This window comes from Mya arenaria, chromosome 14 (genome assembly GCF_026914265.1).
Source record: "Mya arenaria isolate MELC-2E11 chromosome 14, ASM2691426v1".
In the NCBI taxonomy this organism is placed as follows: domain Eukaryota; kingdom Metazoa; phylum Mollusca; class Bivalvia; order Myida; family Myidae; genus Mya; species Mya arenaria.
This window is the reverse complement of record NC_069135.1, coordinates 24,786,725-24,805,941: the sequence shown is the minus strand read 5'-3', so window position 1 is coordinate 24,805,941 and position 19,217 is coordinate 24,786,725.

The following is a 19,217-nucleotide window of genomic DNA, read 5'->3' as shown; positions in this document are numbered from 1 at the left end:
TGCGGTGGTCGGACTGTCACTCTGGGACCTTCAATGTGCTCACACCGTGACCCGGAGTATAAATACCCTAAACATTATCGTAACTCTTGTTTTATCAAGTTGTTTGACCTCGTAAATAAGTTTCTTTGCTCCAATAGAAAAACATATATAAATGTATTATGTATCGATTCAATACGTTTTCTAGAAACAATACTTACCATTATCGGTGTCTTTTTGTGAGGACACGATAACGTCCCTGGTTGGTTCGAACCCTAGCTTTTGTGGATGAGAGCCGGACACTTATATTACAACATGAAAAAGTAATGCATCTAATCTACAAATGCTATTGAAAAACCAATCCGTTTTGGCATGTTTTTGTGTCAAAACATTCGTTCATTTCAGAATTGCTCTGCACTTGCCACCAATGAATATTGCCACTCTTTCATTGAAGCGACTGCTGTTCTAGCTTTCTCTGACCCTCCTTTCAGACTCAAACGTGATTTCGTAATCAAGATCGCCAGAAAAATAGATATTATTATGGAAGCCCTTGTTTTAACTTATTGATATAAAAATAGTCTAAATATTTAAAACATACAAATAATTATAAATAGAAATAATTAAAGCTGCTCTGTCACAGATATATCGTTTTTTGACTTGGAATGAACCAATTCTTGCGTATATGTCTGGAAATAGTGATTTAAGAAAGCTGACTAAAGATAAGATCTCAATTTTTAGCTCGACTATTCGAAAATAAGGACGCTATACTACTCGCCCCGGCGTGGCGTTTACGTCGGCATTAATGTACGATTAATCTTTAAGGACTTTTGGCATTTGGACTTATAAAACTAATACCCTTCATTCAATTCACTTAATACAGTTGTTCAGGACTATCACACAATGAGGTAACAAAACTCCATGTTACCCTTTATAAAAAAAATATGGCCACTGATTGACTTAGGTTAAAACTAGAGGGCAAGTTGGAATTTTTATTAATGCCTTATATATCCTTCATTCAATTGACTTAATACTTAACACAATTATTGACTGCAATTTTAAAATAAGGTGACTTAACTCCATATACACCCTTAATACCAATTACGGCCCTTTTATGCTTTTCTTTGGTTTTGGGGTCCCTGAGGGGCAAGGTCAAGGTCACTGTTACTATAAATAGAAATGATTGATACTAAATAACTTTTGCTAGTTTCATGTGATTGTGTTTGGGGTCTCGAGAGTCATGGTCAAGGTCAATGTTACTGTTGCTAAAATAGAAAGATGGTTAGTACTACATATTAACTAAAATTAGGTTGACAAATTGTGAAAAATCTTGGCATATTGGTATAGTTTATGGAGACCTTTCATGGGAATGCGTTTGGGACCCTAGTGTCAAGATCACTACTACTAAAAATAGATAACCGCTTGGTATTAAACAACATTAGTCAGGGTTGACATATTGTGACCAAACTTGGAATGTCGGAATAATAAATGGAGTACGTCCATCGGAATGCGTAATGGGCACCTAGGGACAAAGTCAAGGAGCGTTACTTAAAATAGACAAAACAGTAGAAACTCATCTCACAACAAAGGCCGATGTTTTTCTGTCAATCATTGGAAACCTGGTTTTGTTGCATTTTTATTTTTATTTTATTTTATTGCCTTCTATTGTGTTAATTTCTAAGACGTAACGGCGTATAGTCTAGATCGATGTTCTTCGACAGCTTTCTGCATATTTTTGGTCCAAAGTTGATGCTTTATGTCTAAAAGTGTTACTATCAATTGACATTTCCGGCCGTTTTTCGAACAATTCAGATTAGTCAAATCGGTCAATCTGTGAGAACGCAGTTTTAATATTATATGTTGATATATGAACCATGTACAGTCTTCTTAAACAAACTACTATTGGCGTTTGTTTAGTAAAAGGTTGTTAAAAAGCTACTCTCGGCGTTTGTTAAGTAAAAGTTGTTAACAAACAACTCTCGGCGTGTGTTAAGTTTGTTCAATTTAAAACATCATGAAAGATGTAATTGAACAAAACTAATCAGCGGAGAAGGACAAGGATATCGGAGCAAGTGGCAGGGTTTACACGCTGATTCTTATTTATAAGTAAAAATAAATAATGTCATGAGATTGCTTGAAGTACTGAATGAATTCGGAAGGTGTCAAATTGAGAAATCCTGAAACGAAGAATGTATCTTGTCCAAAGACCTAATTATCTCTGGCATATCTATAGTTTTGACAAACTAAAACCGTTCGGTTTGTGTTAACAGGGTGTAATTGGTGGACACAGTGTAATAATTATGTGACTAGAAGTTGGTTCTTTTAATAATGTTTAGAAGACTTTCGCAGAAGATCACCTTGACACAGTTGAAAGTCATACAAGTCACGGATTCGTTCCGAAAACCTTGCAGGCAGACTGCGGAGCAAAAGCTTTCTGCAACCATTTTTCCGACATAACAAAACAAATTCATGGACGGTTTGAAGAGATTTGTGTTTGGCCAAAGCACTGCCAACCAGCGAACAGATGAATGGTGGATAGGTCGATAAACCCACTTTAAGTGCTTGTGAAAGATTCGATGTGTTGCACCTTATTGATATGGAATGTTCTTGATTCTATGCAACCGACGTACTCCAAATAGAGGTCGACCATATTGCTATTTATTGAAAATTACACAATGAACAAAAAGGAGAATATAGAAATTTGCACTTGTAAACCGGGAATGTTATTCAACGACCCAGAACTATTTGGCAAAACGTGGTCGATAGATTGAAGTCATTTTCAGGATATTCAAACTTGCTTAAAACCACATCAATGCAAATGTGAAGTAATTATTTCAGAAAACAGCCCAATGTTCTTAACTCTGATACTCAGATGCCACATGATGCTAGCAAAGATTAAAACTATATGGAACAATGTTATATGTTTATGAAAGGGAACTAAATGTTTGATATGTAATTATTTAAAACATGCCGGGATTGGCACATCATATGTTTAACTTGTCATGTATCCTTTCTAATTAAATACGTTATTGCCTTGCTCTGGAACTGAAATACACAATAATAATCTGTGTGTCCAAATGTCCCAGTCAGATTGTCTGTATTAAACTTTTGTTTCTAGTTTCAATGAATAAAATGCATGTAATTAAAACACAATTGCGACTATCACTATAATACCAAACGAAGAGAAAACAGACATGTCTATGTCGAGCAAGGGCCGTAATTTTACAATTATCAAATTTTTATTTTAGTGTGATGTTACTATCTGTGAATCGTTCTCTGTGTTTAAATCCAAAACTGAAATTGATAATTAGATATGGCTGCTATTTTGTAACATAGTAAAATAGTTCATATAAGTAAACAACAATATTGAACATGTACACAATAAATGCAAAAATGGACCCGATTTTGACTAATTTTTTTGTTTATTCGTATCAAAGAAATCTTGCATAAAGGATATTATTGGTGCCTACGTGAAATTCACGAAATATGACTTCAAACTCAAAGGGCTTTACCCGAGTGTCCAAGTCGCACACGAGAGTTAGTATTTTAGAGTTAACACTGGGAAGCCTTGGTGAAGTTACATTCAAAGCATTCCATTCGATTACGTTCATCGATAGCTGTACTCAAGTCAAGTCTCAATACTAACACATATTTAAGACATAAATATATCTCCTTTACATAGTTTACCATGTTTTATAAAGATTGTATTTGTTTGGTATTTTTACTTTTACAATTGCTTTAAAAAGTTTTAGAAAATTATAGTAAATGACTTGTATACTTGTGTGTGTAGACAAATACGTACGTATGTGATTGTAATTTCATGATTATTTACAGCTCCAGCTAATAGATCACCGAAAGATGATGATGGTGCTGATACCAAAAAAAAACGACTTGGATTGTTATATTTACAGTGTTCGCTATTTCCATCGTTATTTGTGCATTGCTGGCCAGAGTTTGTATAGGAAGAAAGGATTCAGGTATGTGTTTTGGTTTACCTGTCCATAATTTATTTCATTAAACCTTCTTGTGTACAAAAGAACAGCGATAGCTTGTTAAGTGCTATAGGCCATCGATTTGATACATTATCGTTCTCTTCCTCAAATAAAGTGCTCTCTTAAAGCATACCTATATTGCGAAGCTTAACCTGACAAAGGGAATCAACTATACCGACTCATTCCTTGTGTACACAGGTCGGAACGATGGATCCAATGAGCCTTTGCAAGTAGCTATGACGGATATTCCACAGCCTGACTCCCCACTCCCGTATAGATCACGCATACTGGAACCAGGAAGGGACCCATCACTTCCTCCTTTTTTATCCGGTACGGATTCCACTACTCATACAATACGCCCTTCAGCTCCACCGCTCATAGACGAACCACCTCAAACTGGAGCATTCAATGTTCCTTATCGATTGCCATCAGCACCTCCACATTGTAAAGAGCCATCTCAAAATGGAGCATACAATGTCCAGTATAGCGTTGAAAACAGTGACAACAGACACACACATAGAACACCAGGTCTCTCAACTAGTAATAAAAATAAAACAAGTCAAATTCCACCAAACACTGAAACAGATTTGTCAGAGACGCCACCTCCGTCCTATGATATGGTCGTCGCTGCAGATAGTCCTTATTTGTTTAGTGATTTACTTACCTTTATGACTATATGTTTAAAGTCAATTTATTGAAGCGCGACATGAAGAAATGGGCTTCTTGTGAATATGATATTGTGCTTCATTTTAGCATCAGAAACAGTGTTTTAAGACACTCGTACTAAGTGTGAACAGCCTTTTTCCCCGTTTAAAAACTAAAAGTGTTTGCTGTAAAATATAAATCATAAAATATATATGTTATGTACAGTATCGATTTCCCTAACACTGCTATGTTCAACTTTATTAAATAAAATAGATATAGGTTCTGTTTTAACATGTTTTGGTCACATGCTTGTTCAATGTTTTGAAGTGCTTTTTGTTTTCGTTTCCTACACAAACTCCCATATTGGAATGCAGAGCCTAGCACTGATGCTACTGTGTGGATAAATTACAACATTAAACATCTACACCGCATACTAGTTATTGAACGTTGTCCTTGACATCATGAATCACAAACGAACCGGATTAACAATAGAAAATATAATTGGGCTGGAATATGGTAGACAACGTTTTTAATGTCATATCCAGTATGTTAATATGTTTCTTTAATCGATATTAAACGTTTGGCTAAATGTAGGGGTTATGTGCGAATAGCAAATTTAAACCCCGTGAACTCAAGACAACTGCTTTTCGGTGTCCACAACATTTATTTACAGAGATCCCCAACATTTACTAATAGAGTTCCCATTATTAATTTATAGACATCCCCAACATTCGTCAATAGATATCTCATCATTATATTTTAGACATCCCCAATGTGTATTCAAAGGCATGGTATCATAACTGTGTGGTTTGTTGGTGATGTTTTGACACTGTGTGGTTCTCGCTGAATATGGGACTGAGCCATTAAACTGGATATTTTAAAGATAAGGTGAAAAATTTGTGATGCAGCCTAGTAAGAATGATCAAAAACAGTAACACTAAAACTGATAGTTAAAGTAAAAATAATTACTACTTTATTTTATTTTATTCCACTCTATGATCTAGTTAACATGTAAGTTAGGGCAATATTTTTTTCAAACATATGAAACTTAATGCCCGTTTTTACTATTGGCTCCTTGCAGAAAAATATTGCTTTAATTACTCTATTTCACAATCGGCTTCGTCTGGTCGGGTTCAAAAAGCACGTGATTGAATACTGCCTATTCAAGAAGCACTTCTTAGATCCATACCAATCCATTTTTCCTAACGAAAGGTAGCCCTCGAGGTTTAATTTAAAAAAAATGCAGCATAAAAAAGGAGTGTATGAAAACGAATTCCAAGTTCCTAGTCAGAAGTCAGAATATCTTTCTTACAAGATAAAAAGAAGTTCTTGCTTTATCTTGTAGATTGTCCCTATAGGTTAGTGGTAGGGCGTTCGCTTTGGGTGTGGAAGGTCGGAGGTTCAAACCCCATTCGCGTCAAACCGAAAGACGTTAAAATGTGGTACATGTCCCGTGCCTAACGTTCGGATTTCAAAGGGTAGGTCTGGGAAAATGGTGCACTCAGTACTTTACAACGAACATATTCAAGAAGCAAGAGGACTCTTCGCAAAGAGCTAGGTTATGGCCCCCAGAACCCTTGCATCTAGTTTCTTCAAGGCTTCTAATGTCTTAATGTGACCGCGAATTGCTGTCACTTTTATCTCATGTCACTTATGGCATTTAAACACAATTTAAGTCGTGATGGCGTCACAGCGTGTTCAAGCCATATATTGATAATGCGAATGTGCGCGAACAGACCTTGATAAACTCAAATAAACAAATCTTGCCTTTATTTGTAAAGCAATGTTAGAGTAAGAACATAAATTCAATCTTTGTTATGTATGTATTAATAAGCTCCATGAACTTACACAATTAGAATACACTTAAATCAACATTTAAATAATGTAGCAGACACTCAGAAAAGCAACCATTCAATTATATTGTTGCACCTTCGTCTGTTACTAGTAATTAAACTGGACCTGTTCATGGCTCGATCACATACTTTTAAACTTGTTTTATTAATATATTAGCTTCATAAATGCAATTTTATTTGATATAATTTGAGTTTTAAAACTGTTGTTCTGTCCCAAATCCTACCAGGCAGATGACGCTAAATATATAATTAATTTTGCATGTCCTCATAGCAGAGCGTTACCATATTCAGTGAGAAACATGTATAATACATTATTAATATGAAATAAGATACTGCCTTCTATGGACTTTCGTAGTAATGCACCCGGCGGTGTATATATTTACAACGAGTTTCACTTGTTAGTTATTCTAATTCATACTGGTCAAACCTCGTACTCATGTGGGTATGGTCAATGGTAATACAATGCTTCATTTCAATACCTTGAACAAATTGTACTAATTGTGAGGTGTGGTGAATACAATAGCTTTTGCAACAATCAAAGGGTGTTACCCCACAACAATAAAATTAAAAAATATCAGCCCTACTAGACATCTGAATAACTGGTATGGAAATCTGAATTGTGATAAAACAGCATCCGGTATAAGTTTGCAAATCCTGTTTACTTGCAAACTTAGTTTTTTTATTATCTTAAATATCAACTTCAAAAGCGACACATAGAAAGTTTGCCCATTAAATAAGAAATATTTTAAGTAAAATTAAAAAAAAAGTTTTAAGAAATATGAAAATTTTAATTCCAAAATTGATTTCTCCCGTTGGCCACCAATTGGATTTTAGGTCCCCCGCGGGGTTTTGGCAAACTCCAATTGGAGAATTTTCCATATGAGCCGAAATGGGGGAAAAAATCAGTAATTTGAAAAAAATCAAATATTACAATTTGGAACAGAAAATTACATTTCTATGTATGTCTGTAGTACTAGATTCATAAACATAATTAAAATCTAATAAATAATCAAAAATTATGGTTTTGTAAAAACGGCTCTCCAATTGGGGAAAATTCCAATTGGAGAATTCCACAGTCAATTCCTATTGATAAAAGCCACCAATTGGAGATCACAGAAGTTGGTGATCACAGAAGTTGGAGGAATCACCAGTTGGAGATTTCCACCGTATAACATCTGCTGGGGAGAAATAAAGTTGGGATATATACATGTCATGATATTATTGCTCATTAATTTAATATTGTAGATTATTCAAGAAAATAACATTGCAAGATGTTACCTGATTTCGAGTAATACATCGGTGTTTTCACTTGTGACGTTGTGTGCAATCTAAAACAGTGATCTTATATACAACTGCGTCAGATTTGCGAATTATTTATCCTGTTCTGAAGCCTTGTGGTCCTAGATGCTCGAAAATATTAAATACTTTTAAAACGAATAACTTAATAATTTTTATTTCCTGGTGGGCTCAATTTGTATCTTTCAGTTAATCGAATAGGTTAGAGAACACCATCTTATATTGTCAGTAGGTACATTAAACTATGTTGACTTAGTGACAAACTTAATTTGATCACTCCAATTTAAAGAAAAAAACCTTTCGATGTGTATCTTTTATCCTATGCAAAAGTTGCTTCTTTTTATTATTTCGTTTCCATCACTCACGGTATGTTATTTTTCTTGCCATATGAAATGGGAACATGTATGTATGATAGCACTATCACGAACCTATTATAGGTTAAACACTTATTTATAAGTCAGTGATATTATTTATAAATGTTCTATAATATTGTGTATTGACTTAATACTTCGTAAAAAATAAGCTCAACAATCATTCTTTGTTTCAGAATTCATCCATTTCAAATTATTCTTTGAAAAGGCGCCATTTTCTCGGTTCACTTATTGTCAGGGTTTAGGAGCTGTAGCTAAAAGCAGTGACGAAATTCGTTTACACTCTTAAATTGTGCTCATTTACATTGAACACCTGCCGTAACTGAATGATAGCTTTACATTGATAAATAAGAAGTAAATATATCCAAATACTATTGCAAGGGGTATTTTTTTGCAAAAGTGTATAGCCCTTCACGCAATTCATGATAGTTTAAAAACTCATGTCTTGAATGTCATTATCTTTGATCAAGTATACGTTCTAAGCATTAGGAATGATATTGTTCATATTGTTTCATCCTGCTACCTGTTTGCATGTTTTTGTTCGTTTATCAAATATACGCATGTACTTCGCTTATCATGTCCACGTGTTTGTGAATGGAGGATAAAGATACTGTAATAATGTTTCAAAGATGAATGCTAGATCGTCAAACACGTTGATTAAATATTAACATATTTTTAAATCACATTTACGAGAGTTAGGCGAAGATTTTGTGATGGATTTTATATTTGCTACTGTACAATAGGGGAGGTTACTGCGTAGGAGACGAACATTTTCTTAAACCGGTTTAGCAGTCAAATCAAGTAGGACCTACTCCGGTGACCTCAGACGAGAACTTTCGTGTAAAAAATGGATTGAAATGGACAATCATAAAATTTTGGGCTATGGACTTATTGAAGACAACTGTATGGTAAGTCTAAATGCCGTTTGTATTCATGATGGTTTAAATGATAAGAATTGTTTGTTATTTTTGATCAGGCACAGGTATGCGCCGCCCCCCCCCCCCCCCCCACATAGTGACATTACTCCGCAAAGCTTTGTCTGCTTTTTCCCCGCAAAATTTCCCCGGGAATGGGCGTTACCTAGGTTCCCTTGGGTGCGAGGACATTTTACCATCAGTTCATCCCTGCAGGGAAGGAATTTAAGCTGGGGTTAGTCCACCTAAATGGCCTTCAACGAGTCTTTTGAAGATTTTTAGACTATGGCAGACTCGAGACAGGGATACATAATGTAGTTAGTGTCGGTTAGAACCAGCCGCCCGGGTAGCCCAGTTGGTTAGAGTGCCGTGCTAGTGTTCCGGCGGTCGTGGGTTCGAGCCCCACACCGGTAGCACTTTTCCTCCCAGGTTTACTTTAATAACAAATGTCAAAATAATAAAAAAAAGTATCCCTGATCGCTAATTATTGTAACTTATATTAAGCCGGGGTTGGCTGGACTGAAAATCAAAGTCCCCACTATTTCCCGGACCTGGGGAGGCCATGGTTTCAATTGACTGGTGCAATAGTCAGCAATAGACTTGGCCTCAATTGAATTTAGTTTGAAGGATAAACAATAACACTTTTTTACCTTTTTTCAAAAAAATGATTGCAGACATAGAAACAGTGATTCGTCACAATCGTGAGTTTATTTGTTTGTCATACTGTACCAAATTATTTGGGAATATTGTTAGCACATGTTTTAATAATACCATTTTACCTCAGGACAATTTTTCAATAAGAACTCAGTCAAGTATGAAATATTTCCATTTTGGAAGAATGCTGTAGATCTTTTACATTTGAAGAATTGAAAATTATTATTGGTTACTCTTTAAAAAGTGTCAAAATTTGAGTAGATCTATGGTAATGCAATTAGTAGCTCAAAATTTTAATCCTTCAATTGTTATTTTAAAAACTGTTTTACTTAATGATAAAGGAAATTTATTCATTTTATTAAACAGATGTGCACAGGAAGGTATGCAATTCTAATTTTGTTAATTTTATCCAAAATTGAAAAATTATGGCTAAGTATCTGTAGATGTTGATATATATTATATATACAACTGACTGTTTTTATTGCTTATTAGTGTTGGGAATCGGACTGAAATATTACTATAGATAATCGGTTTATGAAAACAATCAATGATCGATTATTAATCGATTTAATCATTATTTAACTATCTTTGGTCATCATAAATAAGGCATATAGATACACTACATGAACCAGTTTAAGAAAAAATGTTCCCTTACAATATTATTTGTACATTTATTTGTATAAATTACATTATTTGTTAAGAACGCAACTATGCTTTAATATTTACAAGTTACTATTACAGATCATGAGACCGCAGGCTCTAAATTTTGTGTACGGTATTGAATACATGTGTAAAGTAAACACAAAGAAAAATATCAATTTCGTTTTGATAATCAGTCAGTAACAAGTAAAACAAGCAGTTGAATATTCTATGTTTTACAAGAACATTTTCTTTCAGAAAACTGAGAAAACTAAATTCTTACATGATATAAGAAGTAAACAATAACATTTTAAAACCACAAAAGTGTGATGTTGAAAACCAATCCTTTTGCAGTTAAATTACAAACAAAATTTGTAATAAGGTACTGTAGTGAGCTACTAACATGATAATATGACTAGATAAGACAACATAGTACCACATGAACATTTCAACATTAACATGTATTGACCAGAAACAAAATATATTTTCAAGACAATCATTTAACTGGTAGTCGGTAGTGGTTACGTCTCTTGTTTCTATAATCGATTGTTCAAATTTCACTATCGATTGTCGCCGATGTAGGCCTTTCCGATCAATTGTCAATTATAACTGATCATCGGCACAACACTATTGCTTATACTTCAGTGTTTTGAGATTTCATTAAGTTTCAAGTAATATGTTTCATATACTATATCAATATAATTTCCATGTTCTTTTTTTTAATAATGATATAGATAGACTATACTAATTAGTGATTTTCTGATGATCAATTATAATGAAAAAATAACTGGTATGTTCCTGAAATCAGTTTTTCTTCTTTCATCTTGTCAATTTTGTTCAGTTGTAATCATTAACAATATGGCTAAAGCAACAACAACATTAATAGTGTTTTTTTGGTGAAATTTACTGCCTTACTGCCTTTTTCCCTAGTGAAAACTTGTCCATTTTTCACCATATTTTATGTTTTCCAAATTTGAAATTGACTGTGGAATTCTCCAATTGGAATTTTCCCCAATTGGAGAGCCGTTTTTACAAACTATCATCATTTACATACCAAGCTTAAATGTTGAAAAAATCCATAGGTTGCAGTATCATCAAAGATGGTAGGTAGCAGTACTAGGAATTGAATTGTACTTTCAAAACATTTTGAAACGCAATGGTTTATTTTATTTGCTTATACTATTTTCTATTGTGCTTATACTAAGCTGCGTAAGATTAACGGCTTGCGCAAATGGAAATGAAAGTAAACATTTGTTAAGAAAGTTAATGTTAATCTACGATAGTTCCTTGCTAACAAAATCTAACAAACCTTCCATAAACTCGACACAACAGGTCTACAGCATTAAATTAGTGAATTAATATTTTATCTAGTTTTGCAAGAAATAACTATCCCTCCAACAAACATCTCATTTCAGAAATAGTATGTATATAGTACAATGTATTAAGAGGTAGAAGGGTTTTTAATTTAACTCTTCATCCTAAAAATAACATACGGCTGTTAGAGTTTTGGACTTTGAAACCGAAAACAACAGCTTTTAACAATCAAAATAGATCAAAGAAAGGCTGTATTAATGAAGCTTATACGACAGTGAGACAAGTTTGGCAGTATATTATAAACCATAAAAACAGTTGCAATAAGTTTCCTATGAATCTTGATGGTTTTTTTTAGGATTAACATTGTCAGATTCTTTTTCCGATCCCTATTGTTAATATAATTTAAAGGGGTTGATTTTAGGATATTGTTCTTTTATTTTCCTGCTTGGAAAGATAGAAAGATAATCTGACGCTAAGCATGTACTCCATAACGATAAAACTGACCCGAAAAAAATATGATGATATTATATTTAGTCATATTGCTTTCTTTCGAAATTGCTATATTTCAACTACAAGAAACGAATTCCTCGAAGATAAGATATGTTAAACAGACGTTATGGAAAAGCTTGACAACAACAACAACAACCTATATTTACCGTTCGCAAAGTGGCTTTACGTAGATTGTATTTTTTTAAGGTCGAAATTTGCATCACAATTTTTTTTCAGTATGAATATGATATGATATAATGTTTAAATATCAGATTCCATGGAAGGTGATAGTATATGTTTTCCCGAGAAAAATGATTTTTAACTATACATAAATAGCGCAAATTGCACCCAGGCGCTTGCGAAAGTACAATGTCGATTTTAAAAGCATTACTTAAATAAACCAATGTAATTTAAAATGACAAATATTTAATATTTACCTATAAGACTCATAGGATCGGCCACAACGGTAACATACAGGTCCGAAATAGCCAAATTCACGATGAAAATGGACTCCACATTCCTCAGTTTCCTCTTTGTAGCAATGACAAACAGAATCAAAAAGTTACCCAAAGTTCCAACAATTGAGGCAAAGCCAAGCACAATAATGCATGGAACTGCTAGCTCAGGCCTAGTCTGCAAAAATTCATGACGTCCGTATACAACTACACTTGATGGTATGTTGTCAGCGACGCTATTATTATTGGTAACAATCGTGTCCTCAGAGTTGTTCATCGCTTCGTTTTAATATTATTTTGTAGTCCGAATAAACTACATATGTTTAATTTGTTAAGCGTACAAGGAACGAGACTGCTATTAAGGCAAAATTAAACGTAAACAAATCGCCGTTACTTGTCGCAATGCTACATCGAAGATATCATGCAAGTCTGTAATCATATTTAGTCGGAAAGAAACCAATACGGACTCTATTCCCAGACACGACAGTTTATCAGAGGATTTTTCTCCAATGACAATGACCAAATGTCAAAGCACCAGAGTCATGTTTCAAAAAACGATTTTAAGCATTGATTTAAAAATCTTCAATTTGTAGAAAGTCGCAGATAAGGTTTGTTGGTGTATATTAAAATGATCTTTGGGTCAAAGTTCAATCCTGGGTGAATTGAACCGTATTTATTATGAAAACATAGTTTCGGAAAAAACAAAAACAACTTGTTGCCATTTTTGCCGTTTACACGGATAAACAGGTGATACCGAAAAAAGTTTTTTTTGTGATTCGCTACAGTCTTTGTTTATAATTATTTAGCCTTTGAAAGGCAAATCCATATACTTTAATTGCAATTAACTAATCTCTGTTCTTTAAGATTGGATAGTCTAGTCTAGTTATGACGTAGAAAGGCCTAATTTAAGCCTTCTGTAAGTGTCTACCGCCTTACCGAACTCGGTGAGAAAATAACTCGATAAAAAGTATTGCTAACTTACACTAAAACATCAATTTATCCGCCATAGTTATGTGATTAATCCGCACGCTTTTTATTGAACAGGATCTTGTCAGCTAGATCTATTTTTATATTTCCATTATCCCAGGAAAGGAAGGAAAAACGCATAGAGATATAGTTTAATAGCATTTGCCACGAAAATCATTACGAATATTCCAACATTTCACCCAAATGATTTCTTGCCTCTTCTAGTCTTTGTGTCTTCACTAACATATTTATTCTCACATAACAGGCCCTTTTGATAATTGAGAGAATCAAGACCAGAAGGATCGAAAACACGACCGTATATGGGTACGTTGCCATACGGTCCCACATTCATTCTAGACTCTTTTATCAAAGCCATGGTCGCCGAGGCCTGCTGTATTTAAAAGGACTAAACTGGTACGAACAAAGTACACGGAGACGCATATGGCGATACAGCGTTTTCTAGTAAATATGTTCCTGTTTATGTCGTTTGCGCAGATAAAGAAGTACCTGTTAATACTCATCATAGCAATTGCCATTAGTGATGCCACGCATTATATCATGCGAAGACTTGCAACGGTCTCCCAGAGCCCAGTACCATTTCAAAAGTAATATTTTCCTTCATTTTTGGTTGAAATGTATAAACACTTTGACAATTAAAGTAGGATTTAGTAAAACGTAACCGAATAAATTCTACAACAGGAACACGAGCTAATCTTTTGATATGTCCTAGTCTATTGCTTAGGGTAAACATTGCGTTCATACTGCAGTGACCGCGATAAATGCCGACGCAATTGTTAACATCATAAATGATAGTTGTTAAAAATATTAAGCGTGACGACACTTAGCAATGTAATACGGGGTTACAATTATTGGCCTGAAAGCTCATTTTCGATAACGTGTTTTTTAACAAATATACTCAGTTGCAGAAAAGTGTACCTCTCCCGTCGTTTTTTTATGTTCGATATTCAATAAGTTAATAAGAAGTATTCGGTAGGCAAGAGAATGAAACGCATTACGTAAAACCTCATGCTTTAAGACCCACTTATTAGTTCAAAGCTAATTGTTACACAGGATTGAGATAGAAACGTACAAGTATTGATAACGCGATGTCTCATTCAATATGCGTGCGTTTAAATACTATTATCATTCATCTATTTATCGATTAATGAAAAGTTCTTCCTTTCTCGTGGCATTGCATCAATGCCTCAGAATTTCATTAGCTAGCTCAATCACATTGCGAATTTTAATCTGAAAATACCTAACTATTTTCAAAATGGTCTTTTACAGGAGTATTCGTTATACAAAAGGAGCTAAGAGACACCCTCATGTTTGTCATGTTTGCGCTCCTATCTAGCTCAAACGCAGGCAATTAATATTCCTATCTGCTGCTGAATCTAGAATGTCAACTACCATAATTTCAGATTTGTTAGCATTACAAATCTTTATCATGCATAGAATTCCATAGCTGTATGATTGTAAGTGCGTCTGGATGATGATTGTTCTCTAATTGTAATTATATATAGTTTGATTGTTCCATTATGTGTTGTATATCTCCGGTAAAGTCTGTGTAATCGCATTTATCATCCGAGACTGGTTGATCTTTGACTTTTTAGTGCGCATACTTAAACTCCTTCACGAAAGAGCAATAAAATTCCTCTACAACACGTTCACCTCACTGCTCTATGCGATGATACTCGTGATGTCAAACACATATAGGATATGCCGAATGTCAACATCAGAATTATATTATTCAGTCTCATCCTTTAGCAATAAAACTTATTCAAGTATATGTCCAATATAAACATGTAAATTTCTTGCCAACGAGACTCGGCGATCATTTGGATTATACAAGTTTCTTTCCTCCCCCTGATTAAAGTTTGTTGCCACGATGAACATCTATGGAAAAGAATTTAAAAGAATACATACATCTACTACGATAAAACAAAGGAAGTATATTAATTTGCGAAGGTATCATGTACAGCTCATTAACAATGCAAGTATGTTTTATATATCTCGTTACTGAACTATTTGATGTAATAAACCTTTTTTGCCGACATAAGCAGAAGACCAATTTCTGCTTTGATATCGAAGTTAATAATAAAAATATAAATGCTTTATTCGTAAACACTTAAGTTCAATCTTAAATGCTATAATTTTATTGCAATTTATATTAATCAGAATGCAGGCTTACTTAAAATTTATGCAAGTGCCAAGCTAATATTACACTCCGCACGCTATCCCCCCCCCCACCCATCCCCTAAATAGTTCTCAAATAAACAAATGTCATAAGTATATTTTTCACAGAATGTAACGCTTAATAATGCAAGTTGATGCGTTTAATTAAACATTCAATTAAGATTAAGTATAATGTTTGGGCGTTAAAAGAAATCCCTGTATATGACCAAAGAGGTGTCGTGAAACACGCAATGTAGATAAATATTGCTACATTGTTTATCTTGATATAAAATACTGCATGTTTAAAACTTAATTATTGGTGAAAGAACGGTTATTGGTAAATTATTCTTGTATTATGAATAAAGATTGTTTTGTTTCTCTTCCTGTAACTAATAACATTATACTGAAAAATAAAGAGAGAAGATTATCATGAAATAAAGCAGAAAGGTCACTGAATGTATTTAGTTGGTCCCCGCAAAGATTGAAGGTGCACTGTAGTGATCAACCAGTATGTCCATCTGTCTGTCTGTATGCCTTTCTTTCTGTCAACATATAACCCATATGATTTTAGTTTCATTTGAAAGGGTAGTACTTGTGTAATGTTCATGGTATCATGTAGTCCGGAGCCCGAAAAATAATCATTTCTGTTTTAGTAAATTTTATAGAGTATTTGATTTTCGCTTTATCGCTATGACTTCTTTATGATGATTTCGTGTATTTAATACTAATGTTATGGTTTTAGTATTAAATGTCTAAATTTAGCTAGTAAATGATTAATTAATACGAATAAGTTGTATTCTTAATAGTTTTCTAAGTTTTCGTATGTTTGATAAACTTGACACCCCTACTCTGTAACGTTAGTTATATATAATGGTTTCACCCTTAGAGTTTGTTAAGAATGGACCATTCCATTCTGGTCACGTGATGTTAGTGTATATAAGAAGCGAAAGGCATAGAAATAGTTAGTTCGTGTCTCGACGCCGATGTGAGAACATCAAGTTAATAATATATATGGAAGCTTTGAAGTATCTTTTTGTACTGTTTAGGGCGGATTCTGAACTATTGGAGGCTAGGAGAATTTAAGTGAAGCATTGCGCTACAGCTTCTAGTTTCCAGGTTCGGACATCCGTGGGGTTTCTTTTTGGCCTCTTAGTAAGCCTGGATCATTGTGATACAGACGGAACAGGGTCAATGGTTTCATTCCCCGTAAAGGCTATACATTTAGGACTGTGGGTTTCGCTGATATATTGTGATTGGTTTATAAGCGTTTTGTTTGCTGGGCCTGTAAGATAAAGGTGTTTTAGTGTTTCTGTTGGTACGTTCTTGGTTTTGGGATAATTGAACATTGATTCTTGAACCATAATAATTATTTCTCCAATCATTGGTTTTGTAAGCAATCATTGTTAATCACTTGTATATATTACTGATTTCATACTTAATTTTTGGGACAATGCAGTCCGAGAATAGGTTTATAGTTTAATTTAAGGTAGCGTGTCCGAGCTAGCTAGGGAAGAAACGTTACACTTGCTTCTGATTACCGAAGTGTAAAATAATTCACGAAATATGCATTATATGTTGTGTATTTGTTTTATTTCATCCTACATTCTTCGTGAAATTGCATATTTTACAGTCATAAAAGGCCAAAAGACCTCATTCGTAATATTGTATTTGGTATAATACTAACATATGCTTTCTTTACACATCAACAAACTTTTAATAATACCTAAAATAAAATGGGGTCACCAAACATCCATTATTTACAAAATTTTATATCGAAAACCTCAAAACCCTGTTCTCGATATCCTTTCATAAGCGTGTTTAAAAGCCAATTTAGATAAGTAAATAAGGAATCGAGCCTTCAATACTCTCCTTTGTTCCGGCCTACATAGGAAGAATCATGAAGGCAATCGTGTTATGAGTCATACCTTCAAAACATATCTATTTCTCAGGACCGCGTTGTTCTACATCGTATTAAAGATGTGGATGACTTATTACATAAGTGCTTACAACCAGATGCGCTGCCGTATACCAAATTTGATCTTCACCTGGTGCCATTTTTTGTGGCATTTATATTACATTGTGTTTGACACCAATGTTTTGAGAAAAGTTCAACCGCAAAAAAGCATAGATAGTATGTTGGTCTCGATATAAATCAAATATGTTTCTTGAATAAAAATAATACTCTGCACAGTTATTTTCACGAAATAAAGACAGGCAAATAATTAGGAGTGTATTAAAACTAAGACACTGACGGCTAGAATCCTTTAACATATGTTGATGTATGCTTAAGTATTATCTTTGAAGTCCAAATTTGAAAGGGTTACTAACGCGATTCAACAAAATGATAGCGTGATTAGTTTATTGACATTATAACAAAGTGAAATAAATAGTTTTACACTTTTTTATACATATAAATACTTGAGTTACCTACCCTAGAAGTGAATTAGCCACTAGCTTAAATTCAAAACAAAACATCAACTGTTCCACCATTCTATTTTATTCATTCTATTAGTGCGATGTGTAAGTAAATTTATATCACACTTCAATATAAAATACAGTTAGTATCATTATTTGTAAAGCTTAATTTAAACAATCCTCTGCAAAATTGTCGCATTTAAATTTGTCCTGGTATAACATCACAGGAACTCACGGTCACGGGAATTTGAATCAACGAATCACTGTTTGGGCTCAAAATTCATATGATATTTAAATGTCATCTTGGGTAGAAATGCTAGCAAAACAACAACTGCAGACAAAAAGATGGTCACAAACAGCTATAATTTTAAAGAAAGTTTAGTGCGTTCAAGACCGCTGTCATACAAGCAAATGAAATGGCTTTCTCCTCAATTCTATATATCATATGTGTATGTTGTAAATGTTTATTTGTTATAAAAAATAAATACTGTTTAAACCAAGACCGCTGTCACCGGATTTGATCCATATATTATGTAGCATGCGTCGTTGTGCATTTTGAGATTATTCGTTATATCCTTCAATTATATGTTTGGTTTACGGACTAATAATCCTACTCCCGGACGAATTTCAGAAATGTTGTTTCATTGTATTCGATTTCAATTGTGTCGTATAAAATTAAAATATAAGGTTTTTAGAACTCTTGACAGTATGTGACAATTTTGATTTGGACTTTCCGGCACATTTTAAAATTGAAATTGAACTGTGGTATCATGATACGTGTAGGGATGATTTCTAATTGACAACAAATTGAAAAACAAATTCAGTTGCCCTTCACTAAGTTAAAATTAGCTAATAGTGCATGTGATCTTGTATCGCACGTCTCTCCACAAGTGCATTACCCAGTTTGACGAATCCTAACAGGAACGTTAAGCAGTATGTGAAGTTGTGAAGCGGAGCCTGTGTAAGTTGTTTTGTCCGACACATGCAGATAAATGGCTCAGCCTTAAAATGTGGATCATATGGAATGCAATCTTGTTTGGCGCTTGTCTCAAAAAGTATGAGCGAG